The sequence below is a fragment of the Capsicum annuum genome, chromosome 12, assembly GCF_002878395.1.
Source record: "Capsicum annuum cultivar UCD-10X-F1 chromosome 12, UCD10Xv1.1, whole genome shotgun sequence".
NCBI classification, from domain to species: Eukaryota; Viridiplantae; Streptophyta; class Magnoliopsida; order Solanales; family Solanaceae; genus Capsicum; species Capsicum annuum.
In genome coordinates, this window is record NC_061122.1 from 23,435,178 (window position 1) to 23,452,344 (window position 17,167).

Below are 17,167 nucleotides of genomic sequence, written 5' to 3' on the forward strand. Positions count from 1 at the left end.
ATATATATTAATATTATATTTTCTAAAAATATTTAAATAGAAATGTGCAAATCCACACTTAAAATATTTTTATAATAATATATCCATCCTCTAAAAAATTTTGAATACACCTCTGCAAAGTAATGGCTATGCTATTTTCAAATGGTTATGAGTGAATTGTGGACATAGAGCACAAATTAAATCACACAACTCTGGTCCTTCAGATATTATATGAAATATCTATTACAAAGGCTGACAATCCAAAGATGTACATTTTCCAAATGGTGATGTATCCTCATGACACACAGGGGATCAAGCACCATATTTATATGATAAACTAGATATTGGAGTTTATATGAGTATGGGCCAATATACGATATTTTTTATCTCAATTTATGTGGTATAGATAAAATTTGAAAAATTAATAATTTTTATTATATATTTTAAAATATTTATGTTATTAGTTATTGATTTATAGTACTTTTATGTAATTTTCAGATGCTATATCCTATTTTATTTGTTTCAATTTATGTGGCACTAATGAAATATTTGAGAATGTTAATGAAATTTGCTAAATTATTTTAGAATTTTTAATTTGTTAATTATATTATGATTTATATGACTTTCTACGTAATTTTAAAGTAATATCCCTCTATCCCAATTTGTACGAAATAAATTGTTAATTATTGTAATTTGTAGTATATTTTACACAATTTCAAATATATAACAAGTTAAATAAAATAATTAAATTAAAATTTAGATAATCAATTATATTTTTAATATATTTTAGATTTTTAAATCGTTAGCTATTGTACTTTATAATATTTTTTTGGCATTGTAATTTACTATTTTAAGTTGTTAGCTATTGTAATTTATTATACTCTTCTTGTTCAAACTTTTGTTGCGCTGATAGTCAATTATATTTTAAAATAATTTAAGTTTTTAATTATTGTGATTTATAATACTTTTTCTTCTATTTCAATTTAAGCAACACTGATATAATTTCAAAAATCAACCAAATATCACGATTGAAGTAGCAAATCAACTATATCTTAAATGACTCATAATAATTAATTAGAAGTGATATAGCAAAATTGTTATAAAAAAATACTTGTGAATTTTTTTAACTACGCCCCATATAAGATGTTAAATTAATTTAAAACGTCAAGAGTTAATTTATCATTTTATATCTATTTTACCTTTTTTATTAAATATTATTAGTTTTTTAATACTTAGATGCCTTATAATAATTAATTAAGGATGAACCAGCTGAAAAAGACATGTCATAAATGTCTATTTTACTTTTTTATTAAATATTATTAATTTTTTAATACATAAATAACATGTAATAGTTAATTAGGAGTGATATAGTAAATCACGGAGCAAGCAAGCAGCTAAAAGCAGGTATGACAACCTCCAACTCTCTGCTTCCAGCTTACTGACTTATAATAATTACTCAGGGGTGATATAGTAAAATTACGATTGAAGCAGCTGAAGCAAATATGTCATAAGTATCTGTTTTAATTTTTTTTAAATTAAATTTTATTAATTTTTTAATACGTAAATGTCATATAATAATTAATTAGGGGTGATGTTTTAAGTGGACTTCATATAAGATGTCAAATTAATTTAAAACATCAAGAGTTAATTTATTATTTTATATTAATTTTACTTTTTTATTAAATATTATTAATTTTTTAATATTTAGATGACTTATAATAATTATTTATGAGTGATATAGTAAAATTACGGTTGAAACAACTGAAGCAGATATGTCATAAATATCTATTTTACTTTTTTTTAAAAATAAATTTTATTAATTTTTTAGTATGTAAATGTCATATAATAATTAATTAAAGGTGATATAGTAAAATTACAGAGCAAGTAGGCAGCTGGAAGCAAGCATGACAACTGCCCGCTGCCTACTTTCGGCCACCCCATTCTCGATATAGAAAAATTTTGATTGAAGCAGGTGAAGCAGACATGACATAAATATTTATTTTTTTAAAAAATAAATTTTATTAATTTCTGATAAATCTTGGAGCAAGCAGATAACTGAAAGCAATCATGTCGACCGTGAGCTGACTGTCCTAGAGCTGCTACTCGCTCTTCTGTGTACCAGTAAAGTAAAGTAAAACACCATGTCAAATGTATGTCATGCATTGCAGTTTAAATACAACTTATTGTTGTGTTTGAAATAACTAATTCTAGTATGTTCAATCTAATTCATGTTGATTTCTTGAATTCTTATAGAGTAATAAACACTTGATGATCATATAACAAGATTTACTTAGGTGTTCTTACTTAAATAGAGGGTTGATATATGTGTATTTTTACTAGCATTTTCTCCCTACTACTTAAAAAAGGTTCAATAAAACAATAACTAAAGGTAATAAGAAGAGTCTATGACTGAATTTATAAATCATTTATGCAATATACCCAATTCTAATCTTTTTTTTCCACGATAAAATGGAGTGGCTTTAAGAAAGCATAAGCATTTATTGGAGCACTTTTTTTTTTTTTTGGATATGTCCTAAAAAGTTTTTTTTTATATATATATTTAGTGAGTTTTAAAATTTCAATACTCTACACAATAAATTTAGGATTATAAGATTTGAAATATTATTCATACTTTTAAATTTAAGATCATAAAATAAAAAAATTTATGTAGTTTTAAAATTCCGTATCCAATTGGGAATATCTTTTATTTATATAGATTATATATGATTATATTGATTCCTCCATCTAGTTGCATTTAAATCCATGGTTTTTCTTTCTTTCCTTTCTTTATTTATTTCTTTTAAAAATAACAAATCCGCGCTTATCTCTTCTTCCACAAAAAAAAGTGACACAACACATAATCTTACTTTTAAATCACAATTGCCGTTATGATTTTAATTGCTTGTTTCCTTAGAATGTTTTCATTCTGTTATATTATAAAATTATCCGAAAAGTGTTTTGTCCAACATTAGATAGGTCACTTGAGAAAATTGAAGAAAAAATGTCTTTTATGTTTGGTGATATTGATCAATTTAAAGAGTCAAATATCATTAGAAAATTTAATTAAGTTAATTGTGGACTTGATTAATATTTTTAAAATTTTCTAATATTTTTAAAAATACAAATCAATCCAATCCACACCCCTCTTCAATCCAAATCAACCGCTCTCTTCTCTCTCGACAACTTCTCTCAACTCTCTCCTAACCAATAGTTTTGCAGAATTTCTCCCTTCAACCCCCCGCGACTTCTACCTCCGGTGAAAAATAGTTGGGCTTCGAGTTTCCCTCTTTTCTCCCTTCAACCTCCGTCGACTTCTACCCCTGGCGATAAACAGTTGGGTTTTGAGTTCCCTTCTTCAATTCAAATCAACCTGTCTCTCATCCCTCTCCCGACAGCTTCTCTCAACACTCTCCCAACCAACTGTTCTGCAAATTTCTCATTTCAATCCTGGATGAATTCAATATCCAACTACAAATAGTTGGGTTTCGAGTTCCTTTTCGACTTCAACCTTCAATCGACGTGACAACCTTACTCTCCAGCCACAACAACTTCGAATTCTTCATCGTTCCTTTTCTTCTTTCATAGGTAAAATTTATGGCCTTTTTAGTTTTGAAGAAAATGATGAGCTTGAGCTAACTTCTCTTATAGTATTAGTTAACAATTTCAATATTTGTTGCATTAATTTGAAATGCGGTCCGAATAAAACCCTAATTTCTGGTATTTCTTCTCTTCTCTTTTCGAAGTGAATTATGATATTTTGTTGTATTTTTTTCAAGTTTGATTTTTATTGTTTGTATTTATAAAAACAAAACAACAACTTGGGTTGATTTGTTATGGTCTTGTTCTTGGTAAAAATGATGAAATTGTTATTTTTTTGTTGAACAAAATTGTGCTACTGTTTTTTGTTTCCTCCAACAGATTACCCATCTGGTGCAATATATTAACCATTTGATGCAACAGATTTATCATATGATACAACAGATCAACCATCTGATGCTTCAGAGGAACCATCAAATTACAATTTTGATGCAACAGATTAATCATCTGATGCAACAGATTAACTATCTGATGCAATAGATTAACTATCTGATACAATAGATTAACCATATGTTGTAATAGATTAACTATATATTGCAACAGATTAAGCATCGGATAAAAAAATCTGATGCAACTAATTAACCATCTGATGCAATGGAAGAACCATCAGATTAATGATTCGATGCAACAGGTGAACCTCCTGTTGGATAAAATCCTATCAACTCTTCCAACAGAAAATGTCCAAGACTTGATTTTTCCAATTGATCATTCATCTGCCGTGATAGATAACCCTATGTTGGAAGAAATCTAAACAGTATTGACCGTTAATAACTGTTTCAGCAGATCACTCATGTGTTGCAATAGATGTGTGACCTATTGCACAAACCATTCATCTTTCTCAACAGATGAGTGATATATTTTGTATTGTCACAATAGATTACTCAGCCGTTGCTGTAGGTAGGTTAGTTAACTGCTCTGATAGATCACTCATATGTTGCAATAGATATGTGATCTGTTACACAAACTATTCATCTTTCTCAATAGATGAGTGATATATTCTGTATTGTCGTAATAGATTACTCAGCTGTTGCTACGGGTTATTTAACTTTTTTAATAGATCACTCATATGTTGCAACAGATGATGTCACAATAGATGTGTGATTTGTTGCACAGACCATTCATCTTTCTCAACATATGAGTGAAATGTTTTGTATTATCACAACAGATTACTCAGTCGTTGCTACAAGTTATTTAACTGTTCCAACAGATCACTCATATATTTCAATAAATGATGTTGCAACAGATGTGTGATCTGCTGCACAGACCATTCATTTTTTTCAACAGATGAGTGATTTGTTCACAACATATTACTCATCTATTGCAATAGGTTATTTAACTGTCCCAATGTATCACTCATATATCACAACAATGTGTGATCTATTGCATATACCATTTATCTATCTTAAAAGATGAGTGATATATTTTGTATTGTTGCAACAGATTACTCATTCTCTACAATAGGTTGGTTATATGCTGCAACAGATATATTACCTGGTGCAACAGATCGGTGATTTGTTGCAACTGTTATTTTACTATTTTGTTTGTTTGATTTATGTTATCTTTTTTTTAACGATGCATTAATCAACTATAATATATTTTTTTATGTTCCTGTTAATTTTAGATAATATGGTTCCCAAAAGAACAGAAATAGAATCAAGTTCAAGTAAAGGAATAAGTGAAGCAGCTAGGCTATATCGACCATTCTATGAGATTGCTTTACAAGCATTATCTCAATCGGGAACAAAATATGATGAACACGGGGAGGAGGAATATTGCAAAAGAGATGATGCAAATGCTAATAGCCCTTCTACCGAAGAGTTAGTCAAAGCCTTCAGCATTGATCATTATTCTATGAGAATGCGGTGAGATGGTACCGCAAATTTAATGGGTGATTTCATAGTTAAGTCAGTCATGGAAAAATATTTTGACGCCTTCAGAAAAATACTTCGAGAATAAAAATTGGATGCTTATTTCAGGGACAGCTGCTTTTGGAAATATCTTGATTTTTTGAAGGACAACAATGCTCGTTTCAAAATAAAAATGATATATGAACTTCTCAAACGTAGGTTTATGTACGAAAACAAAGATAAGATGGGTGGGGTGTGGATAAATTACTGTGGCATGCCTGTATGTTTTGGTTGGAATGAGTTTGCCATAGTTACTGGACTAAAATGTTATCCTCCTTCTCAAGATATACCTATTTTAACCCAAAAAAAGCATCCCGCACACCCAAAAAAGGCAAAGGCAAGTCGTGTGATTGTGATGACCTGGGGTCCATTATTGGTCCAAGCTTTAAAAACAAAAATTTGCTAGAAGCGTTGAAAGGTAAAGGACTTTCAAAGAAGCACAAACAATCATTATGCTTGGTTTGGTTTGTACATAATATTCTTTGGGCAAGAGACGTTAACAACAACATAAGCCTCAGTTAATAAAGATCTCCGAGGATCTAAAGGCGTTTAACAGCTATCCTTGGGGCTATGAATGCTTCAAAATGACTGTCAAATATTTGTTGACTCCATTAGCGCCAAAGACAATCAACTTATATGACTTCCCATGGGCTTTCATGGTAAATGTTTCTTTCTTCTATTATGATATTATTCATTTTTTTAACTCAATAATAGTTTTGATGTATTAGCGTTATTTTATAGGCTTGGGCGTTTGAAGCCATTCCTTAGTTGAGACAACAAGTAAACTACCAGGAAGGAGTTTCCTGTCCAAGAATCTTAAGATGGTTGTCTGCCAAAACTGATAAAAATACAAAATTTCTTGATCTCTTCAACCCCTCGAAGGATGCAGTAAGTATAATTATAATTAATTTTTCTTTTAATTAATAATTATTTTTTGAATGGTCTAATCATCATTCTAATATATGTAATGATTTATGTTAGATTGTGCATCCGTCGCTAGTTTCGATCAATCGAGAGTTGAAGATGCCATTTTTTCTTACTTTATGGTTTGTGCAAACTTTATCGGACCCTAAGATCATCGGTAGAATAAAATAGAATTATTTGGAGTAATATCCATTACAAGAAAAACAATTTTAAAGGGTGGGCTTATTGTTGTTGATGGTCTTAGTGGTAATAGAGTTGTTGTTGGTGGTAGTGGTGCTGCTATTGGTGCTAATGATGCTCCTCTTACAGTATTTAAAGTAAATCATTATGAGTATGATCATACTGGTTATATAGATTTTACCTCTCCCAGTAAATGTTCTATATGCAAATGTCAAGACTGCAGGGCGAAACATGATGTAGTGATTAATGTTATTAATGCATTAACTACTTCTGTAAAGGAATTGACATCTAAGAGGGGTCTCATTCCATCAAAGAGAGTTTTATTTCCATTCGCTCCATGAGAGATTAGGGCTAAGAGGAGAAGGAGAGTGATTTCCAAGGCATTATCAAGCAACCAAAAAAGCAAAATTGCAACTCCTCTGTTTGTGTGTTGCACTGAGCAATGTACAATGTCCAAATGAGAGCAACATGAGTTGAAGAAGGTGAATATTTATGTCTTCCAACTGACAAAACAAACAGACACATATCGATTTTAACAGATGACATATCTGCTGAAAATTATCAAGCATATATATACATCTGTTGCAACAGTTGACTAACTTGTTGCACCAGATAAAGTATATGTTACGACATATGTCTCGTCTATTTTAGCAAACCAAACAACTCTTCGTATCGCTTTTATTTGTACCTATAGATGACCTATCTGCTGTAATAGATGTATATTACAACGGATGATTCATCCATTGGAAATTATCATATAGAGTATTCCTCATGTAGAAATTTATCCCAACAGTTGATTCATTGTTGCAACAGAAATATAATCTGTTTGGGACAATTTAAAATAGGAGGAAGACCTATTTGATTTGCTAAAAGAGATGAGTTATCCTTTTCCATTTTCTTGTATCTCCGTGATTAGCATTTACCAATTCTGGCTTTCCAGGTGGATGTAGAAGAAGCTACTGCTGAACAACATTTACAATATACTACTCTTTTTATGGAAATACGGAGAACAAAAAACGCAGAAACCGTACGTAAGCGACAATAAAGATCCACAATGAGCAAAGTCGAATTCCATAGCACCGAATGAAGACAACTTGTCCATACTGAGTAGATCTTTATATCTTGAGCCTATCAATGTAATCCTTGGCATCATACTTAAATTGTTGTTGGTGTATTTGTTGAGATCTGTACCCATAATAATTTTTTTATATTTCATTTATTCGTTGACTTATTTCAGCTACTTTCTGAAGGCTTTGATTTATTTTATTTTCTCTATGAATTTTATTTATTTATGAGATTTGAACTTATTAATTGAAAAGGAATACTAGATTCAAATATTGCAACAAATAATGTATCTTTTGCAACAGACGACACATCTATTAAAAAAATCAAACAGATTTAGACATATGTTGCAACAGGTAGGTAATCTATTGGAATTTATCCAACAGATCTTCCCACAATTGTAACAGATGAGCTTAGATAGAAACATTGAGATAATGCAACATATGATCAACCTATTGCAACATATAAACAATATGTCAGAACAGGTAGAATAACTATTACAACGGATGGAGGATCTGTTGCATTATAAAAATTCAACTTTTGTTGGAAATAAAAAATTGCCACTACGTGTAAAAAGGTTAAAGTAAATTGAAATAAAAAAGACGGAACCCATCAACGGTGTTCAGTTCAAACACCTAAAATAAAATAGACAACAAGTAGACAGTGTTCATTTTAAACACGTAAAATAAAATAGGCATCAAATATGTCAGTCTAACACATTTTGTTGACTTGCCGTCACTTGGCCCCAACGGTCATTTTTTCCCCCCCATTGTCTTATATATTCATCTTCCTCCTAAAATCTAACTCTAAATTCTCAAATCTTCTTCTTCATCGTCATCTTTTTTTATCTAAACAAATTCTTCAAATTATTTCTTTTATGTTTTCCAACTAAGATTGACAATGTCGAGCGCATCTTCCACTGTTTTATGTGATAAAATTTTTTGATATTGTAAGTGCGGTCATGAAGCTCTATTAAAGACTTCTTGGACTCAACAAAATTCAGATCGTAGGTTTTTTACTTTTAAGATTTCAAAGATAATATTTTTTAATTTAATTAGTTGATTAATTATTGAATTTTAATTATTTTGTAATTGTTTTCACTTTTTTATAGAAATTGGGTGGGTGCGATTACTTTGATTGGTATGAAGAACGACACCCTTCACAAGCAAATCGAGTAATTTGGTGTTTATTGAACAAAGTCAAGGCTTTTGAAGAGAAACAAAATCGAGCAAGAAGATACTATATTGTTGTCGTTATTACTACTGGTTTGGTGTTGTTGGGCACATGGATATTCAAGCCTAATTGCTGAAATTTTTATGGTGGTGTGTATTCGCTACTCGTTTGATGTTGTTGAGCACATGGATATTCAAACGTAACTGTTGGAAAATATAAAAAAGATTTAGACATATGTTGTAAAATTTAGGTCATCTATTGGAAATTATCAAACAGGTCTTCCCGCTGTTGCAACAGATTAGACAGATTATTAGATTATTCATAGAAATGATATCGGCGTAATGCAACAGATGACCAACCTATTGCAACAGATAAACTATCTGTTAGAACAGATTAAATATATTTTACAACACATTGATAATCTATTGCATTATAAAAAACTCAACTTTCATCAAAAAAAATTATTGCCACTACATGTACATCTAATAAATTGAAGGGTGACTTAAAATTAAAAATTGCTATTTCACAGGCTCTTCTATATACACAGGCTTCAAGCGTTCAATTAGTACCCCATAAGCCCAGACCTGTTACAGGTTTGCCACAACATTATCGCATAAAAAGTCATTGGCTTAGCCATTTTCATGTTGGTCAGCAAACATTCGATGTGTGCAAGAGCGTGCGAACTGCTCGCTTTAGCGACATCATATTTTGGAAGAATCATTCCCTTGTTTCGACCTTCAAAATCCCATAATTTCTTCATCAACACTTCCTTTGGTTAATGATTCATCAGTTTACTCTCCCACAACAAGATGGGCAACAACACCATCAGTGGCTCTACGAGGAGAAAAAGATCGAAATCATCGATGAGAGGTACGTTGGAGCCATAAACATTGATATTTCCCTCCTCAAGTAGTATCTCAATAGCCCGATAATGCATGACGTTCACGCTAATGACTACAAGAATCCTCTTTGCCTCAGTCCATCTCTTGCCGTGCGGATTTGTCCTCTCCCCTCTAATATATTTTATCATTTCTTCTTCATTCAAAACCAACTTAGGAACTAGGAAATCAAGTCCCACGCCAAGGGCTAACACCTCTCCATTGAGTTGATTGTACCTATCCTTGAGCTTCTTGCAGAAGTCGAGGTCCATTATCGTATCGGCAGCATCATAAGCTTCCCGGTACGTTAATTGCCTTTTTCTCATGAGGCAGAGAATTATGTCAACATGCTGTGATATAAGAAGTCAATTTTTAAATAGGTTAGTAATTGTAAAGATGCAACGGATGGTCCATCTGTTGCATAGGGTTCTCTAAATCAATAATCCAACGCAACTTATGCAACAGAAAGATAATGAGTTGCAACAAAACAACTACCAATTACACCAGTAGACCCAGCTGTTGCAACAGATGTGAAATATGTTGCGTAGCTTCTTCTTCATGGGGTAGATTAGAAGGGCTAGGTTAGGAAAAGTAAACTTGCTTTGTCCTCGTATGGCATACGCATATCAGTTATAGTCTGGAAGTCTTAGGGGGAAAAGGGGAAACTGGGGTAATCTGGTGAGCCTGGCTTGGCATTCTTGGCATGTCACAAATCCCTCTTCTCTTAGGCACTAAGTTTCACGTATATATCCACCTTATTGACTGGCCCCTAAACTTTAACAGCTTTTGGAGAAGGAGGAATTGTAATTTTTTTTAATTTTCGACCGGAGAGTACGTCTCTAGTTGCTCTTTCCTTTCTCCTAACCAACACTGTAAGAGTGTGTGGCTCCCTCACCTTCTTGTATGGTATGACACACCTTTTTGATTTGAATTCTTTGATAGCTTTAGAGATAGCCTCTACTTTTTCAAAGAGTTTACCCAGTCTATCCTTGCACTTTTCGTATTTATAACGAGAACACGAGGGTGAAGAGGGGTAAGAGGGACTCGTGTAAGGGTGAAAAAAGGTGTTTTCAAACATATTTATTTTTTCTTGAGCATCAACATGCTCATAATCACGAGTGGTAACAGCATCAGCATGCCAACCACCAACACCAACAACTCCACCAGAAGAAGCACCCGGATCTGCCTTAGTAGGTTGGTCATGAAGAGCCTCAACATTAGGCTGACCTTGCCTAACTGCTCTTCTTATGGTTGTTGCTCTAGCCAATTCCTTCTTTATTAACTCCACCGTTGGGTCTGCTATAGTATCAACATGATCTAGAGTAATATAAGAAGTCATCACCGACTCCTTCTCAGTAGACACGATCCATGGATGCACAACCTATAAAAAAGAAAAAAAAATAGATGTATTTAAATCATATAATATAATAATTTTCACAGTTGGGTTACATTTTAAAAAAAGACCCATCTGTTGCATTGTTTGCAGTATATGGTTTAAATCCATTTGAGTTTGGTTCAGAGAAACAGAGCAACATATGGAAAATCTGATGTAAAATATCAATCATCTGCTGCAACAGTTGCATAAGACGGGTAATTTATTATACGACAGGTGATCTGTACGTCAAAACAGATGAACAGTTTGTTATCAGATTACACATCTGTTGCATAATTTGTAGCAGATGGGTAATCTGTTAGGAGTCAGATTCAGAGAACTAAAGCAACAAATGGGTAATCTGATACAAGATATCAATCGTATCCTATCGTAACAGATGTCCCATTTGGTGCATCAGATATAACATCTGTTGCACCAGATATAACATCTATTCAATATCTTTCTTTGAGTAAAATTATTTTACTTGAAAAAGATACACTGCAAAATCTGGAGGGTTAAAGAGATTAGCCTCCTTAATATTGGTGTTGCTCTTTGCAGCCAACCACCTAGACATTCTTGGATGAGAAACCTCATCTGGGTAATCAATTAACTGCTTTCGGAGGAGAGGAATAGATTTAAATGCCCAAGCCTAAAAAATGTAAACAGAAAGCAAGCAAAAAAAAGTCATAATAACTAGATTCAATATAAATTAATGGATGAGTAAAATTAGTTATTAATTTTACCATGAAAGCCCAAGAAAAGCCGTATAATGTGGTAGTCCCTGAGGGTAGCTTTGTCAGTAAATATTGGACAGTCAAGTAGAAGCTGTCATATCCCCAGGGATAATTGTTGAATTTATCAAAATCCTCAGCATGCACCAACAAATCATCTTCTATGACCTTGTTGACGTCTCTTGCCAATATAACCAAATGGGCAAACCAAACTAAGCACAATTGCTCCTTGTACTTCTCTGGTATGGTTTTATCCTCGAGATCTGTCAACAAATTCAATGCTTTGTTGCCACGTCGAGCAATGTCAAACAACCCATCTATTTTTTCCTTGTATTTTCTTGCCTTGGATCGTTTGCGGAGTTTTGGTTCTTCTGGACGATGGCATCTCAAGCCCGTCACTATGCCAAACTCTTGCAAGCCAAAACAAGCAGGCATGCCACACTAGTTGGTCCAGATTTTATCCATCTTTTTTTTCCCCCTCTTCCGAATCTTTATCATCCCCCACGTACTTGATCCTGAGCTTGAGAAGACCATATACCATAGTCATAGGAAAACAGATACGGGTAGAGGGGTCCTCAAGAAGCTCAAGAAAACATCCAAAGCAGCTCTTCTAAAAAAGTACGCCTACGTTTTCATTCTGCATAATTTTCATAAAATGTTCAAAAAATTTTCCTATCTGACATTTAAGTACAGTTTGACCAATTAGTTATTTTGCTTCTACGTCATTTATAGGCATCGCAACTTGAAACCTGTCAATACTAAAAGTTTTGATAGGATCATACTGGGATGTCGATATTAATTTACGCCCCATTGGTGATCCATTATCATCATGTTGATGATCATCCTCTTTCTCTTTCTCACTTTTCAATTCCTTCTCTTTCTCACTTTTATTTTCTTTATCACAATCTACAGACCCTTGTCCACCTCCATCAACGTTATTTTCACATCTTTCCTCAGCTATACTTTTTCTTGACTGAGATTGTTCAGGAAGCTCCTCTGAATCCCTCTGTACTGTAGCCTTTTTTTTGGGGTGGTCAGACGTTGATCCACTTTCACTTTCTTTTCTTTTGGGAGACATGTTTTACCTACAAACAACAGAAAAACAAAAATTACATCATAATTGATGTATGCATAAATTTTAAAAAATACATTACAAACACCACGAATACCGACACACCAACAACCACCACCATAAACACCACCAACCAATGCCACAAACAAATACCGACACCACCGATAGCCACCACAAACACCACCAACTAATGCCACCACCAGTGCCACCACGATGACCACAAACACCACCACCAACACCACCACCAACACTGCAAACACCATCTAACAATACTACGACAGTCAACGGAATACTGTGATAAAAACTAGGGATTTCTCGAGTTCTTTCTACAATTTTACCATCAAAACTCAAAATTGTAAACCCATTCTCGAAGATAATACAACAAAAAGTTTTATTTTTCATTATTAACTTAAAAGCCCTTATTTTTTAGAAAAAAAATAACAAATATAGAACCCTTCTCGAACTCTGTTGCCTACGAAGACAAAGAAAATGACTCATATGAGCAAGAAGGAAGTCGAAAATAACATCTATGTGGTCGAAAATAAGAAGAAAAATTATTATTGTGGAGGGTTGAGCAAATTTTTTGAGTAGTTATTGTCTGTACTGTATTGTTGAGTGTGAATGAGAGAGAAAGCGCGAGAACTCGAGATTTAAAATGATGAAATATTTTTTATGGGTTGATTTGTATTTTGGAAAAGAATGACAAGTTTTGAAAATGTTAATTTGATCCGAATTGATCATAATTTTTTTTAAATCATAAAAGATATGCGTAATTTTTAATCCTCTCATCATGCAATTGCCAAAAGGGTAACTCAATTGAAATTGTATAAAACCAACTGAAGTTGTAGTTGACCGAGTACTTTAGCTGACCCTATGAACTCACCCTTGGTCCTAGATTAATCAATTTAGGTACTATTAGTCTAACATATGAACTCAATTGAAATAGTATAAAAATAAATGTTCAACATGTTGCGTCAGATTTCGCATCTGTTGTAAATTATCAATCAGATTAGGTAACAATAGATTACGAATCTGTTGTAAATTATCAAATAAATTAAGTCATCTGTTGTGACAGATTATCCATCTGTTGTAAATTATCAAATGGATTTTCAAATGTCGTAACAGATTACCCATATGTTGTAAATTATCAAATAGGCATTGCCATCTATTGTGGCTGACCCTATGAGAACTCACCTCTTGTCCTAGATTAATCAATAGTTGACCCTATAATAACTCACCCCTAGTCCTAGATTATTCAATTAAGGTATTAGTACCATGTCCTAGATCAATCGATTAAGGTATTAGTTAAACATATGAGGTAGTAAGAATCGGTTCGACTCAGAGTTATCGATCGACGAATCTGGTCAGGAGGAACGTAGTACCATCTCATCATGCAATTACCAAAAGCCTCAATTGAAGTTGTAGTTGACCCTATGAGAATTCACCCCTATTCCTAGATTATTCAATTAAGGTATTAGTACCCTAGTCCTAGATTAATCAATTAAGATATTAGTCTAACATATAAGGTAGTAAGAATCGGTTCGACTCAGAGTAATCGATCGACGACTCTGGTCAGGAAGAACGCAATACCATCTCATCATGCAATTACCAAAAGACTCAATTGAAGTTGTAGTTGACCATATGATAACTCACATTCAATTAAGGTATTAGTCCAACATATGAACTCAATTGAAATTATATATAAACAAATGTTCAACCTGTTGCAACAAATATTTTTTTCTGTTGGATTAAATCAAATAGATTAGGTAATCTGTTGCAATATATTATGCATCTATTGTAAAGTGTCAAACAGATTACGTCATTTGTGGCAATATATCATGAATCTTTTGTAAACTATCAAACAAATTAAGTCATCTATTACGACAGATTACCCATCTGTTGTAAATTATCAAATGGATTAAGTCATATGTCGCAATAGATTACCCATCTGTTATAAATTAACAAATAGGCGTTGTCATCTATTGTAGTTGACATTATGAGAACTCACCCCTAGTATTAGATTAATCAATTAAGGTATTAGTTGAACATATGAAGTTGTAAGAATTGGTTTGGCTCAGAATGATCGATCGACGACTCTGGTTGTGAGGTACGCAGTACCATCTCATCATGCAATTGCCAAAAGACTCAATTGAAGTTATAGTTTACCCTATGAGAACTCACCCCTAGTCCTAGATTATTCAATTAAGGTATTAGTTGAACATATGAGGTAGTAATAATCGGTTTGGCTTAGAGTGATCGATCGATGACTCTAGTCGGGAGAAACGCAATACCGTCTCATCATGCAGTTGCCAAAAGACACAATTGAAGTTGTAGTTGACCCTTTAAGCTCATTAATTAATCCCTAGTTCTACCTAGGTCGTTGTAGGTACTATTATTAATCTTAATATTAAGTTAATGAAGACTCATTTCAACTTAGAGTGATCGATCGATGACTTGGGTCGGGATGAATGCAATACTAACACTATGTAATTGCAAAGACTCAAATGGATTTGTTGTTGACCCTGTGAGCTCATTTATTCATCCCTAGTTCCACCTAAATCAATTACAATAAAATCTGTTGCAACAAATGACTCAGCTGCTTGAGAATTTCAAACAGATAATAATATCTGTGGCAACAAATGACATATCTGATTTAATTATCAAATAGACATTTGCATCTGTTATGATGGATGGCAGAGATGTTGCAAATTTTTAAATAGTTATTGATATATATTGTAACAGATGACATTTCTGATTTAGTTATCAAATGGACATTTTCATCTGTTGTCACAGATGATTGAGCCGCTAGAATTGTCAAAACAGATATTTATATCTGTTGCGATAAACGACATATCTGTTTGAAAATCTTTTTTCCTTTTAATTTTAAAGCAAATTTTTGTTCGAGTAGATAAACTAGTACTACTAAAGCCGGTAAAAAATGTTTCTTGGATAACTAAAAAATCTCATTGAGTAGTTTTGTCTTGTTTTTTCAATATCACCCGTTTTCTTCCTCGTGCCCCTCAAATTATTAATGAATATTAATTAATGAATATTGAATCCCCTAATACTTCTTTCGTTTCATATTATATTAGTTGACTCCTATTGACTTGGCACACTCATTAAGAAAATATTAATTAGGAGTTTATTTTACCAAATTAGCCTTATTAATTATGTTTTGAAAATGTAAATTTGAATAAATATACTTTGTTTAGTCATTTAATATTAAGGGTAGTACATCTAGAAATTAGAATTATCTTATCTCTCCTTCATCCCTAAATTTATTTTATTCGTCTCTCATTTTTTTCTTTCTATCACAGCATTCATTTTTTCTTTCTATCACAACATTTTTTTCTCTCCTCTTTCTGATAAATTTCCTTTTGGATCTAAATTTATCTATATCTTAGATTCCTCGATTAAAATTGCTATTTTGATCCCCTTTTGACATTAAGGTATGATTCACTATTGCTCTTTCATTCTCGTCTTCTTCTTTGCAAGTTATTTACATCTTTTTTTAATTTAATAACCATTTACCCATATCATATTTATTTAAAAAATTTGAAGAAACTTTTAATTTTTGAATAAACGATTTTTACTACAAGATGCAAAAAAAAGTCATCTGTTGGGAGAAGTTTAAAAGCCTTGTTGGCAGTATCATTTTTTTTTATGTATTTTATTTTTTTCTTTATTGTTGATGCTGTTATTGATGTTGTTGGTGGGGTTGGCGTTGTTGGAACTTGTGGTGTGGTGTTGTTGATAGTGGCGGATCCAGGTTTTTTAGACGGTGAGTACTTTTTAGCTTAAAAATAGTGGAGTCCGAACAATCAACACAAGGAGTAAGGAAGAAAAAAATAAAAGAGAGTTTAAAGTAAATAAGGAGAGAAGAGTTGGTTACCAAAATTAAAAAAATATGTGTTGAGTGGGAATTGAACTCAAGACCAAAAGAAATAAATAGCCTTAAGCATCCATAAACAACCACTAGGCTAACCAAACAACATTTACTATGGGTGCTCACATATTAGATTATGTACGTTTTTTTCTTAATTTCTAAATACATATATAAAGTTCGATACGAATTTAGTATGTGCTCGCGTACCCGGAGAACTCCATGTGGGTCCTCCCCTGGTTGTTGATGATGTTAGAACATAGGATGTATGCTCTTTGTTGTTGATGATGTTGTTGGAACAAATATTATTGTTTTCTTTGTTGTTGATGTTTTTTATTTGTTGTTTGTAGTTTATGCTGTTATTGATATTGCAACAGACGGAACAACTGTTGGAACAAATCAAACCACC